Source organism: Vulpes lagopus, chromosome 11 (genome assembly GCF_018345385.1).
Source record: "Vulpes lagopus strain Blue_001 chromosome 11, ASM1834538v1, whole genome shotgun sequence".
Classification (NCBI taxonomy): domain Eukaryota; kingdom Metazoa; phylum Chordata; class Mammalia; order Carnivora; family Canidae; genus Vulpes; species Vulpes lagopus.
In genome coordinates, this window is record NC_054834.1 from 73,132,934 (window position 1) to 73,146,107 (window position 13,174).

Here is a 13,174-nt window from a genome sequence, read left to right on the forward strand (position 1 = left end):
GACTGTGGCCTCGGTCTGCCACTCTGGAATGCCACCCCTCAGCTCAAACCCTTCAACAGCGCCCTGTGCTGCTGGGGCTGAGGTCAGGCCGCCACAGCAAGTGTCGGGCTCAAACCTAGGCTGCACCTCTAGAGGACACAAGGACACAAGGACGGCTGAAGGTCAGGACCCCACGGGCTCCACCACTGCCACCATCACCATCGCCATCACCAGCATCACTGCGTCGTGAGGCAGGAAGGGACGCTTGTAAAGATCAAGTGGGGGTCGTGCAGACACATCTGAGCTGGCGTCCTGACCTCTTGCAAGGAGGGACCTCTTGCAAAGTACTCTGTCCTCGGATCTCACTCCTCTCTGCCCCAAACAGATGCAGACAGTAAAGAACATTCATCCTCACAGGCTGACAGCTTTCTGCAGCTCATGCACAGTACGCAGAGCTGTGCGGGCTCGTCAGTAAGTCCCCTGGGAACCCCATGCCCAGGTTTGGGCTGTGGGTGACATTGTGCCCACTTCATGGAAGGGAAAGATAAGCCTTTGAAAGGTACCTGCGCAGCCCAGTTCAACAGTGTACCGAAGGCCCCTGCACTGTGGGTCGCTTACGGTATGCTGGTTGCACAGGTGTATTCAGTTTGTAAAAATGCATTGTTTTTCTGTTGTATATTCACTTCAATAAAAATTCAAAAATGGTACTTTTCCTGTTTTCCTGGCTTCTTATAGGAATCTTTCCCAATATGCCAAGGGTCCACTGCCTGGCTGAGAATGCTCCTGCCCCTGCCCCAGGCCCGTGCACAGGGGCTGCTCTGCAAGTGCACATCACCCACCACACCCAGCCTACGGCATCCCCCAACTTTAAGAAAGTGTGTTACCTCTGCCCTGTGAGAGGTGGAGAGGGAAAGCAGGACTGTCCAGAAGGGTGTGGGCCCCCACCCCCAGCCAGAGACTCTGGGTAGTGAAGCAGGGATGCCCACCCCCACGGCTTGGCCGGCAGTTAGGTGCCACATGAGAGCTGGGTCCTGGCCAGCCGTGTAAGGCAGTGGGAGAAGGTAGATGAGACCCAGGATGAAGGAGGGTCCAGAACCTTCTGAGAGGAAGAATCCATGAGGCCAGAGGATGGGGGCCTTCACTGTGAGCAGGGTCGCATGTGGGATCTGAAGGACACAGTGGCCCAAGTGGACAAAGCCACCCAAACGCAGACACCCCTCAGCACACCCAGAGTGATGTGGCATGCCTAGACAACATTCCCATTCATCATCGCCATGATGTTCCTGGCCACCCAGAGTAGGGATTACCAGGAATCCCGTCCCACCTGAGAGGTTTACAGTGCCCAGGCTCCTGAGGTTCCCTGCAGCACGGTCCCCTGGCTCATCCCCACTCCTCCAGCCAAGGCATGACCTGCCGGGGCATGAGGAGTCAAAATTCCACACTATGGTTCTTAACCTTCTGAGGGTCACAATGCTCTCTCTGATAAACTGATCCTCTCGTCCGACACAGACACCCACAGGAGCACACTCAGTGATGTCACCAAAGTCCCATGACCTCCCCCTGGCAGGGAGGACCCAGCTCCAGCCAGATAACCCCTTGTTAGGCAAGTGGGGAGGTAAGGGGAGCTACTGACCTCTCTTTCTATAAAGTAACCTCTGTCTCAGGAGGGAGCAAGCTCCCTGTTGCCAGGTATTCAAGTGTTAGTCCGTGACTACAGGTGAGGGGCCGCAGGTGAGCCTCGCCGGGTGTGAGCACCATCGGGAAGACAGCTCCATAGAGGACTGGCCTCCAATCGGCTGCTCTCCAGCCAGGAGGGGAAGCACTGGGGAGGAGGTACGGGGGTGGGGGGTGAGTTGCCAGACCCAGTGTTAGCCAGAAACCCAGAACACCCTACCCTGCAGCAAGAGGTGCCTGGGCTGTGGAGACAGGGGGAGGAAAGGAGCTCCTGGAAGCTGCCCCAGGCACAAAAAAAAATTCTAGCTCTGTTCTGTACTTTCTCCCCAAACTGGAAAGACCACATTTTCACCACGGTTTACACTCTGGGCAGTTCAGGTGCACCCTTCAAAGGCCACAGATGGGGAGTGTTTTTCAATTTCTTATGCTTTTCCCAAAGTGAAACTCTTAGGGAGGGGAACCACCCTGAGGAGCCAGGGGTGGATGAGTGGGTGGCAGGCAAGCTTCCACACCACCCGGATGGGCGTGGCCCCAACAGGCAGGCTCTTTCCAGGAGGAGCGGCTCCTGCTTCTAGGATGTTTAGAAAGCATGGCACACTCCACTTCCAGGTCTACAGGGGCACCCACTTCACTCTCCAAGTACCTGGGAACTCACAGTGAGGGCGGCTTCCCCAGATGCCACAGGCAGCACCTACCCTCCTCGTGGCCTGCTCAGGGCCTGTGTGACCCCGGCCAACATGGCCCTCCCACCCGGCCTCCTTAGGGCCTCTCTTCTCCCACTGGTGGAGAGACACTGGACACAGAATGGACAGGAGCCAGCCAGCCATGGGGATGCTGGTGGGTGTAGGGCCAGATGGAAGAGAACAGAGCAGAACAGAAAGGCAAGGAAGCTCTCAGGACAGCAGTCAAGACGGGCAGTGTGTTGCACTGAGACCACAGCAGAGACAGCCAGGAGAGTGGTGGCAGAGGACCCTATAGCATCACCCCAGACACACAGAACCCCCTTCATGTCCTCTATGATGGTAGGGAAACCGTCATAAGCAATAAATACAATAGACAGGCAAAGTTAGTACCTTGAAACATTAGTGCTATGGTTTGGAAAAACAGAGCAGGGTACAAGGTCTGGGAGTGGGGGGCTCTCATTTCACCTAAGGCGGTTATGGCAATCCCCTGAGAGAGTGACACCTGGCAAAGACGTGAAGGGGTGAGGGAGGTCTGAAGAGAAGGTATCATCAAAAGAGGGAACAGCCAGTGCAAAGGTCCTAGGGTGAAGCATGGAGGAGGAGCAGACACTGCTCCTAGGTCCTCCTTCCCTGCCAGGCAGCGTGCCTGTATGCCCCAGACCCTCTCATCCCACAGTCCCCTGTGGGTCAGAGGTCTCAGCTGCATATCCCCCAGGTGAGAGGACTGCAGCTCTGAGAAATGTACCTTGACCTTCTCTGGTCACTCCACCCAGGGACGATTTTTTTTTTTAATTTTATTTTACTAAAAAAAAATTTTTATTGGAGTTCAATTTGCCAACATATAGCATAATACCCAGTGCTCATCCCGCCAAGTGTCCCCCTCAGTGCCCATCACGCAGTCACCCCAACCCCCCTGCCCACCTCCCCTTCCACCACTTGTTCATTTCCCAGAGTTAGGTGTCTCTCATGTTTTGTCACCCTCACTGATATTTTCACTCATTTTCTCTCCTTTCCCTTTAGTCCCAGGGATGATTTATTAACTCAGGGCCTGAGCTTCTGGGCAGCAAGAAGGAATCGCAAGAAGAAAGAGTGCAACGCAACAGGGAAGAGGAAGGTAGGGTGGACGGGCTGAGCGGAAGCCACTGGGCCCAGCCACCTCCAAGCTCCGGAAACCACATGGGTCACCATGAAAAACAGACTGTCACCTGATAGCCACGGACACCAGGAAAACACTTTTGGAAAACACTGTAGCACCTGGCATTAAGGGCCATGGAAAGGTCTCCCCAGGGCTCACCCTTGCAGGAATGCATCCGAAGGAATACTGGAGGAAGGAAAAAGATCTGATCACAGCATTTGCTGCAGCCTTATTTGCAATAAAAATATAAACAAAATATCTCCACAGTCAGGGGTAGCCAGACTGTTCTCCCAGCGTAAAGTCACATCCACAGAAGTAATAAAAAAGTGGTTGCGGGGACATCAGAGAATGTGCACAATATCGTGTTAAGTCAAAACACACCCACACGAAATATCAGAAAGGGAGACAGAACATAAAGACTCCTAACTCTGGGAAACAAACTAGGGGTGATGGAAGGGAAAGAGGACGGGGGTTGGGGGTGAATGGGTGACGGGCACTGAGGGGGGCACCTGACAGGATGAGCACTGGGTGTTATTCTGTATGTTGGTAAATTGAACACCAATAAAAAATAAATTTATTATTAAAAAAAAAAATACACCCACACGACCTAACTCTAATTGTACTTGTACTGCAGTTTCTTTTTTTTTTTAAGATTTATTTATTTATTTTTATTTATGATAGACACAGAGAGAGAGAAAAAGAGGCAGAGACACAGGAGGAGGGAGAAGCAGGCTCCATGCAGGGAGCCCGACGTGGGACTCGATCCCGGGACTCCAGGATCACGCCCTGGGCTCAAGGCAGGCGCCAAACCGCTGAGCCACCCAGGGATCCCCTGCACTGCGGTTTCACCGACAGGCTCAGTGGGGACAAAGATTGAACAGGAGACCGGGAAAGATGACCTCGTTGGGTCTCTGGGTAAATTTACTCTTCATGTCTTCACCCTGAATTCCATTTATGTTGCTACAAAGTTATCTGTGCCAAAGAGTTTTTCAGGACCATGGATCAGAAGGGCCGGCCAACCAGGTCAGCGTTCCGAGTGTGAGCGCTGGAGCCCACTGGGGGCGACGGTTCAGGCCCGGCCCTCTCGGATGGCCGTGTCTGGCCCTAAATGGGGGGGATTACTGTCCGTCTAGTTCAAAGACTGTGGACTAGACTGGGAGCCAGGACGATTCATACACAGGCTTGACCCAGACAGCAGCCGGGGTGGGGCAGTATCCTCCATCCAGTACTGGGCCAGCTCGGCTCCAAAGGAATGTGCATGGACTCACACTTGGGGGTGGGGGTGGGGGGACACTGGGCTCTCACTGTGAAATTTGGGACAAAATTTTAGAGGCAGGAAATGAGATCTACCCTTAAAAGGGCACCACCGGGCCCGGAGTGGACCAAATTCCCCTGTGATGTTTCCTCTGTCCTGGTCTCCCAGTTGGTTTAACCAGGCACAAGGTTACCCTTTCCGTGGCCCCGGATGTGCATGGTCCCTTCTTGCCATAACCCTCAGGACACCCCCAAAGAGTCCTGTGGGCCCCCCCCCTCCCTGTTAGGGGCCTGGGGGCAGGTCCTCCCACCTGGTTGCAAGTGGTCTGACGTTCCCAGCACCCTCAGCCAAACAGCGTCGGACACAGGCCGCTGGCTCCTTCTCCCTCCTCCCCTGGGTTTCAGGACCCATGACCAATTTCCAAGTCTGAAAATCCAGCGCCAGCCATCCCACTCTACCCCATGTAAGCATATCCAGTATTTATATATAGAATTCATAGCAGATGTCTGGGCTTCCATTCCAATAGCCTGTATTTTATACTGTTCACATGGTTACTCTAAACACAACTCAACTCAAGGTAACCCAATCCTCTGCTACTGGACCAAATAAGCAACATTTTTAGTGCATGCCTTATTGATACTCACCAAGCGTTACATTGCTCACTGGGCTGGCGGGGCTGGGACACAAGCTGTGGATTTACCAGCCAGGAGTGACCCTCCATCCCACACCAGCCCTCTAGGAAAGGAAGACTACATGGGACACATTCAAGGATTTAGTCGGGCAGGACACACACTGCACACACACAGTTTAACTAAACAAGAAGAAATGGCAGGTGAGTGTCACAGACAGGAGATATCTAGAGCCTGAAGGAAAATGAACTGTTGGCTGGACCTGGTAGGCCTCCTGGAGGAAGGGAGACCAGAGCCTGGAAGGATGAATAAGGCTTTGTGAATACCGAGTGTGCCCAGGCTCAATACCAAGATATATCTATGCACTTGAAATAATTTTACTCACAATGGCTTACAAGCAACTTACCCAACTCCTAACAGCTCTGGATGCCTTCTAGCAGTTTCTCAAATGGAGCTCCCCTACTCATGCCATATCCCCAGGTATGCCTGGGTTCCTCTGCCCCTGTCTACCTGTCCAGCCCTGAACCAGCAGCACACACCCCAACACCTGGCAGCGCCAGCCCCTCGTTTCCTCCTCAGGATGTCCTGGCTGTCCTGAGCCTTCTCCACATTTCACAACCAGCTTCCTGAGTTCCAGAGTCTCTGCTGGGATGTTTTATATGGGATCTTAAAGTGTTCACAGTATGAAAGGCAAAAATGTCACAGCAAAGCTGACGGGACAGAAAGATACACCAGGATGCTTATCGTGCTGCTGTCTCATAGTAAAAGCCTGGCTTCAGGAGTGTATACATTACTGTGGGAGGTGGGTGGAGTGGATGCTTCACAACAGGGTGAATGTACCCCATGCCACTGGGCTGGACGCTTTTACATGGTTACGATGGTAAATTTTATATGATGCATATTTTAACACAACTTAATGGTATAAATCAAAGCGCATGGCGTAGTAACATTACAGAATCGTACAAGCTACTGAAAAGAATGACTTAGAACTGCAGGTAGAGCCTGCATTCAGGATTTTATCTTTAAATGTTGGGCAGTCATTAAAGCATGTCTGCAATGTGCTACTTATTTATTTAAGCCCGTGTAGACTCATCTATTCTTAGCTTTTTTTTTTTTAAGATTTTTATTTATTTATTTGAGAGAGAGAATAGGAGCACTAGGTGGGGGGGTAGGGGGAGAAGGAGAAGCAGGCTCCCTGCTAAGCAAAGAGCCCAATGCAGGAATCGATCCCAAGACCTCAGGATTATGACCTGAGCCAAAGGCAGATGGCTAACCAACAGAGCCACCTAGCCACCCCTTCCTAGCTCATTAAATGGATTAAGGTCCAATATCCCCATTTACTCTGATGTTTATACTTCCCTACATTTGGACAGTGAGATTCCCTTCAGGCTGACTCCTACTGGCACACCTCCACTGCCTCCTGAGGATTTCTTTACTTTCTGCCCCAATAATATGCTCCAGGCACAGGGGCCCCTTTCCCTACCTCAGCCCTGGCTCTGGCCTTTCCTCTGAGGAGCTCTGGTTCCTCTCCTGGGACAGTGAGCTTTGGAAGCCCAGACCTGGGCATGGGGTCTGCTCACTGCTACTTGGAAATCACTGTCCCCAGGGTTGTCAGGAGGTGCAGCTAGAAAACACGAGCACAGGCCACCCTCGTTATCCAAATATCCCATCTCTTAGTTGGCCTATACGCTAAATTTTCTTTACAACCCTCAAGTCATTGGCAAAGCTCCTGTGATCACCAGACCCTCTGTGCACACACAGAGGGAAAGAACTGTCGTCTCATGTGCATGTCCCACTGAGGCAGGACGAGGCGATGCTCTGTTTCTGCTCTCAAACAAAACATCCTGTTTTGTGCCCTAGTGAGTGCCATGTTGTTCATATTTCTGGGCTTTTTGGCGGGGTCACCATTAGAAATGGTCCCTAGGCACGGTGCTCAAATGCTGTGTGGCATGCCCGCATGCAAGAAGGCCAATGCCAGCCTTACAGACACAATATGGGCTGCAGGAGCTTCCTGAGGGCATGACTCCCAGCACTGCTGGCCATGCATTCATGCCATCCATCCTAAACAAGGAGTCTTCGACAAACTCATATGGGAAGTAAGGCTACATACTGATCGGTAGATGAAGATGTCAGGACGAGAGGCCCACAGAAAGCCAGCCTTGCATTTCCCGGTCTTCACTAAGTCAGTGTCTGTAGAGACTTTACAGGACACACTGCTATAAATAAGGAGAACCAACAGTCGTGAATCCATGCACTTTTACACACAGAGACACCTAAAATTGTATTTCTATATCACCCTCTGCATGTGCGTGCACATGCAGGAAAAATACATGAGTGCGTGGCACTCCTTGCGATTTTACACATTTCTTCACGGTGCTTTCTAATCATTCCTTTTTTTTTTGGCGATTTTTTTTAAAGCTTTAATTTATTTATTCATGAGAGACACAGAGAGAAAGGCAGAGACATAGGCAGAGGGAGAAGCAGGCTCCCGAATGAGCAGGGAGCCCAATGTGGGACCCAATTCCAGGACCCCGGGATCATGCCCTGAGCCGAAGACAGCCGCTCAACCACCGAGCCACCCAGGCATCCCTAATCAGTTTCTCTTTCTGCATGTGTTAGTATCTTCTCCAAAGTGGAAAACTGGTGTTTGGGGCTGTCCATTGACTGACTTATTTGCTCAATATAACCAACTTCCCAACCACTCCCCAGCCTCTGCCGCCCGCCACTGCTCACAGCACCCCTGCTTGCTTCCCGGACACCGGGTGCCCAGGCCACATCACCACCAGCACCTCCACGCCGTACCCCACCACCACCCCGCTTCCTCACATGCCAGGGGCTAGCACCTTTGCCCTGGGAAAGGATAGACACAGTGGTTCGTGTAGGGGAAGTAACATCTCCAGGACTGTGTCTTCTTATCCATAAACATTTATTTAAATATTGTTTAGGTCCTTCTACAAAACTGTATTCTTTTCCCAAACTGTCTTGTACGTACTACTTAGATACAATCCTAGGTACTTTAGATAAAGCTCAAACCATCATTTACAAAAACAAAAAAACTAAGGCGGGCACTTGATGAGATGAGCACTGGATGTTATACTATATGTTGGCAAACTGAATTTAAATATTTAAAAAAATTTTAATTTTAATTAAAAAAACAAAAAGGGGGGGGCACCCGGGTGGCTCAGTCAGTGAAGCATCTGCCTTCAGCTCAGGTCATGATCCCGGGATCCCAGGATCGGGTCCCACATTGGGCTCCCTGCTCATCCGGGAGCCTGCTTCTCCCTCTCCCTCTGCTCCCCCCCTGCTTGTGCTCACCCTCTCTCCCTCTCTCTCTCAAATAAATAAAATCTTTTAAAATAAATTAATTCATTAAATAAAAAACAAAAAAAGCATGACTTGAACAGAGAGAAACTGCAGAATTCCCTCGACTGTTATGATAAAGCATACCTCAGAGGCACTTGGGCTGGGGTGGGAGCCTCTCCCCACCACTGGGCAGGAAAGTTCTATTTCCCCTATAAGAGGAAACACAGGAAAGGCGCTGATCTGGCTAAAATGACGGGGATCAAGGAAAAATCTGCGTGGTCCCCAAAAATGCAAGTGAATGAGGCTCCCCAGGTGTGTGCACAGAGAAGTTCAGTCCCTCACTTCCGAGTCCGAGAAGCACGCGCTGGATCGCGGAGCACAGACTGCAGGGATGTTGGAATGGCTGGAAAATGTCTGCAGCTCCACCATAGGAGCACCGAGCTCAGCAAAACCCCACTGCAACTTCTCAAGGCAATTTCTTGATTAACATCATGTTAAATGCCCAAACTCCCTTTTACATGGGCAGTTCCTCGGAGCTGGGAACCTCCCACCCCACGCCTCTGCCCAGCGCCCAGCGCAGGGGAGCACCCTGTCACTGGGGCGCAGAGGCCACGTGCGGCCACCATCCCAGCAACGGAGCTTCACCTTCCCTCTGGGGCTTCTGCCCAATGAAGATAGGCTCCCCTCAGTGACACATTCTGCGGTTCCTAAACATTCTAAAGGGGACACTTGACATTTACAACAATCATAAATGTTGGGTTTCCTTTAACTGAACAGATGTTCTGCCTTTTATGGAAAGCTCAGCAAACAAACGTGTTGGCCTGAGTGGGCTGAGCTGGAGTGGAACTCTCCATAACCTCTCCCAAAGCCCCGGAAGACTCGGCTCTCCCAGCTCCCACCTGGCCTGCCCTGTCAGAGCCCCCAAAGCCTCCCCCACCCATCTATCCACCTCAGACCCACTCAGCCAGGGATGTGCCCAAACTCCTCTCGTACCCCCAACCTGGCCTCAGCCGCCCAGGTTCCTCGCAGGCTCCAGCTCCCACCAGAGCAGACCAAGGAGACTCCACTCTCTACCACCATGCCTCCACCATTCCTACCCCCCGAGCCCTCCCTGGTCCCACACCTGGCCCAGGTGAAAGCCAAGTCCTCCGTGAGACTGCCCAACTCCCCTCCAAGGCTGGCTCTGGCACATGGGGCTTCTGGCAGAGGGCCCTCCTTCTCTCTCTCTGTTCAAGGTGCTATCCTGATAATGACCTATCCATCAATCAGGTATGCTGACATCTGCACTATATTAATAAATAAATATTGTACTTTGCTTCAAATCCAGAGCAGATATAGCCACGGTTGGCATTAAGACTATAACCTATTACAAAGGATGCTTATCTACTCCCAAATCAAGGCTGCTTGGGATAAAAAGAAATAGCTTTTATTATGACCACAAGGGTGGGGAGTTCAGAAGACAAAACTTGAGTGGTGCCTCCTGGGACAGGGCGGGCAGGGGAAAGCTAGAAAGCAGCTCAAGGAATCTTCCGGAAGTTATACTCTTGACCTGGACTAAGACGCATGGCTGTGGACATTCATCAAGCTGCTCTCTGAGGTCTATGCACATCACTGGCTGCAGAAGCAAGGTCAACACCTCTCATCCCACCTGCCCTGTCCCAGCCCAGTCACGTGGGTTGGTCCCCAGTCCTCAGGTTCACCTTGCAACTGCTAGACTCCAGGTGCCTCCCCACCTGCTCCTCCATTCACAGGCTCACCAGCCTGGGCTTATGGCACAGCTCAGAGCCAGCCATCTTCCTCCAGCTTGGTCACCCCGTTTCTACAGTTCCCCAGCTGCTAGTTTCCCTAGCCTTAACACGCACCCGCGTGCGCACACACACACAGGGTACTTAACCCTGAGGCCCAGGAAAGCTTCCAGAGCAGGGACCACATTTCAAAGGTCAGGGAAGCAGGCGGACAGGAAACTATGAGGGCAGGTCTGGGGGGAGTGGAGCAGGAAAGAAGAAATCAGTTGTAAAAGATACAAGAAAATGAAGCTTCAGATGTCTTAGAGTACAAAGAAGTTTAGAAAAAACCCTTAAATAGTATTTTCATTAAACAAGGAGATGGGCTGGGCGGGGGGTGGGGGTGGGGGGGGTCCCTGATGCCACCCTGTGTAAGGGGGCTGTGCCCTGGGGCAGGCAGGAGGACATTGTGGCCCATGCTAAGGAGGACCCTGAGCTCAGCTACTCTGGAAAGTCCTAGAAGATGAGCAAAGCCCCAGGACCTGGCACAGACCCACTGAGCACCTGTCAGAGGGACCCCTAGGAATCAGCTGCAGTAGCACACTGCCCCCAAGGGCCACTCTGAAGGTCCTGACCCTGGCCCAAGTAACATGGACCCCTTCCAGAGGTGACTATGGGGCCCTAATTCCCACCCAACATAGGCTCACCCCCAATGCAGAACACCTCCCGGGATGACTGTCAGATGATCATCAAGCCTCCCACCTGGCAAGTCCTGGACACCCCTTCACAACTGAAGTCAGCTCCCCAGCCCCCAGCCCAACTCCCACATGGGTCAGCAGACTCCAGAGGGATCTGCTGTGGGCTTACTGCCCACTCACTCTCTATCTTAACCCAACTCAATCTCATAGCACCTTCCCTGCCTTGCCGCCTGGCCTGAAGGAAGAGCAGTTTTACCTCTTTCTTTCTTTTTTTTTTTTTTTTTTTGATGACCAAAAAAAGCTGGACCTCCAGCAGCTCACTGAGACCACACAGCACACAAAATGTGGGGCCCGGGGTGGAGACCCCGATCCTAAGCTGGCTTTTTCCTCCACTACCACCCACCACACCACACGTCACCCACGTCTATCTGAGGGCACAAATCCCAAAAGCAACCAACAGGCAACCTCAAAGAATGCAAAAGTTGACAGATCTCACTAAATCTCTTGACATGAGTGGGCAGGGGCTTACTCTGACCTTGGACCCAGACACGAAGCCGGGCTACTCTATTCAGTCAGCAGAGTGAGGAGACCACTGCCCAGAGGTGACAAGTGTGAAGAAGCAGGGGTGATGGGAAAGAACAGTGCCAGTGATGTCCCCTGTTACCTTGGGCACTATAGAGCTCACACACCAGTAACCACCCCTTTTCCTCAACCTGTGGAGTGAGCCTACAGAGAGGAGACACAATCTAGCATGTAACTGCCATTTTAAAGGCTCTGAGAAGTCCCACAATGAGGAAACCTAGTTCATGTCCTATACCCAGGATTTCCCAAGTGTATCTGATAAAAGAGCACCATTTAGTTTTGACCTAGGGGACACATTTTGAGAAAAAGTGGCCTGGAGGTAAAGTGAAATGGAAAACACAAAAGCAAAACTGAATAGGACACGTCAGCAGAGACTGAGCAGAGGCACCACAGATCCTATCTCCAGCCCATCACACTTACTTCCCATCCCCAACCACCTCCTCCCCTTTTCGTGAACAAGAAGACTGATATATCCAAGTCTGGGGGCTCTCTAAGGCTCTCTGGGGGCTCTCACATGGTCTTCTGGCCAGAGGATGTCAGTCCTGACAAAGATTTTCTCCATCCGGTTACTGGGAAATTATTTGCAACCAACCACCCCAGATACCAATGACCCAACAAGCTCCAGGACGCTGGTCTACACAGGCAGGTAAGCATCCTACCCCCACAACATGGCTCAGAACTGGAAATGACCCCAACTGCCTGGGACCCCAAGCCCAGTTCCTTGAACGCAGCCCCAGAAGTGCATGGGGCCCCAGAGCTGGTGCCAATGCCAGGGAGGGAGGGCACAGCCCACACCAGGGCCAGTTACCAGAGATAATCGCCCTTTCCAAAACAGAGTCCATTAACGGAGTGCATTGGTTGTAGATGTCAGGGTCTGGTTACAAACACTGCAGAGATTTCCCTGTGAGGGAAAGTGAAGCCATTTCCTCTACCAACTATGTTGTATTTGGGCAAATATATAAGTTTCACTGCGGTGACCCTGCAGGTGCTGACAGGTAAGGGAGCTGGAAGCAGGGGCCCAAGCACCTGTGAGGGACAGAAGTGGGTTCCCCAACAGGCACCCCAGTCTCTCCTTCCCTCCTGTTCCTCATGAGCTTGTGCTCGCTCTCTCGTGCTCGCTCTCTCTCTCACACACACACTCACATGCACTCATTCTGCAAGCCCTAATTTAGCAACCGTGGAATGTTACTAGCTCAGTGATACCTAGGACAAGTTTGTAGGAAATACGACATTTGATTTATGTTTGCAAATGTGCGTTTTCACTAATTAGAAGGTTTAGGGCAGAGTAGGGAAAAATATGTATTTCAGAGTCCCAGTTGGACTTGCCAGAAACCAGCCCATTACTAACATTCTTATTTTCGACAAAATATAGCATTCTGATTACATACCATTTCGGCTCAACAGCTCCCTGCTCCCGGAAGTGGCCCAAGGCCATGGCAGGGACTGACCCGGAGGCCCTGGGGGGCTGACTCTGCCAGCCCATTCCAGCGAAAGGGGAGGCAGGAGCTTCCA

General features: G+C 51.8%; 1 protein-coding gene across 2 annotated transcripts in view; it reads right to left on the minus strand.

Annotated features, from left to right (window-relative positions):
- The window catches only part of LRP5 (LDL receptor related protein 5), a 108,973-nt gene that overhangs the window by 79,595 nt on the left and 16,204 nt on the right, over window positions 1-13,174 (minus strand). The window lies entirely within an intron of this gene.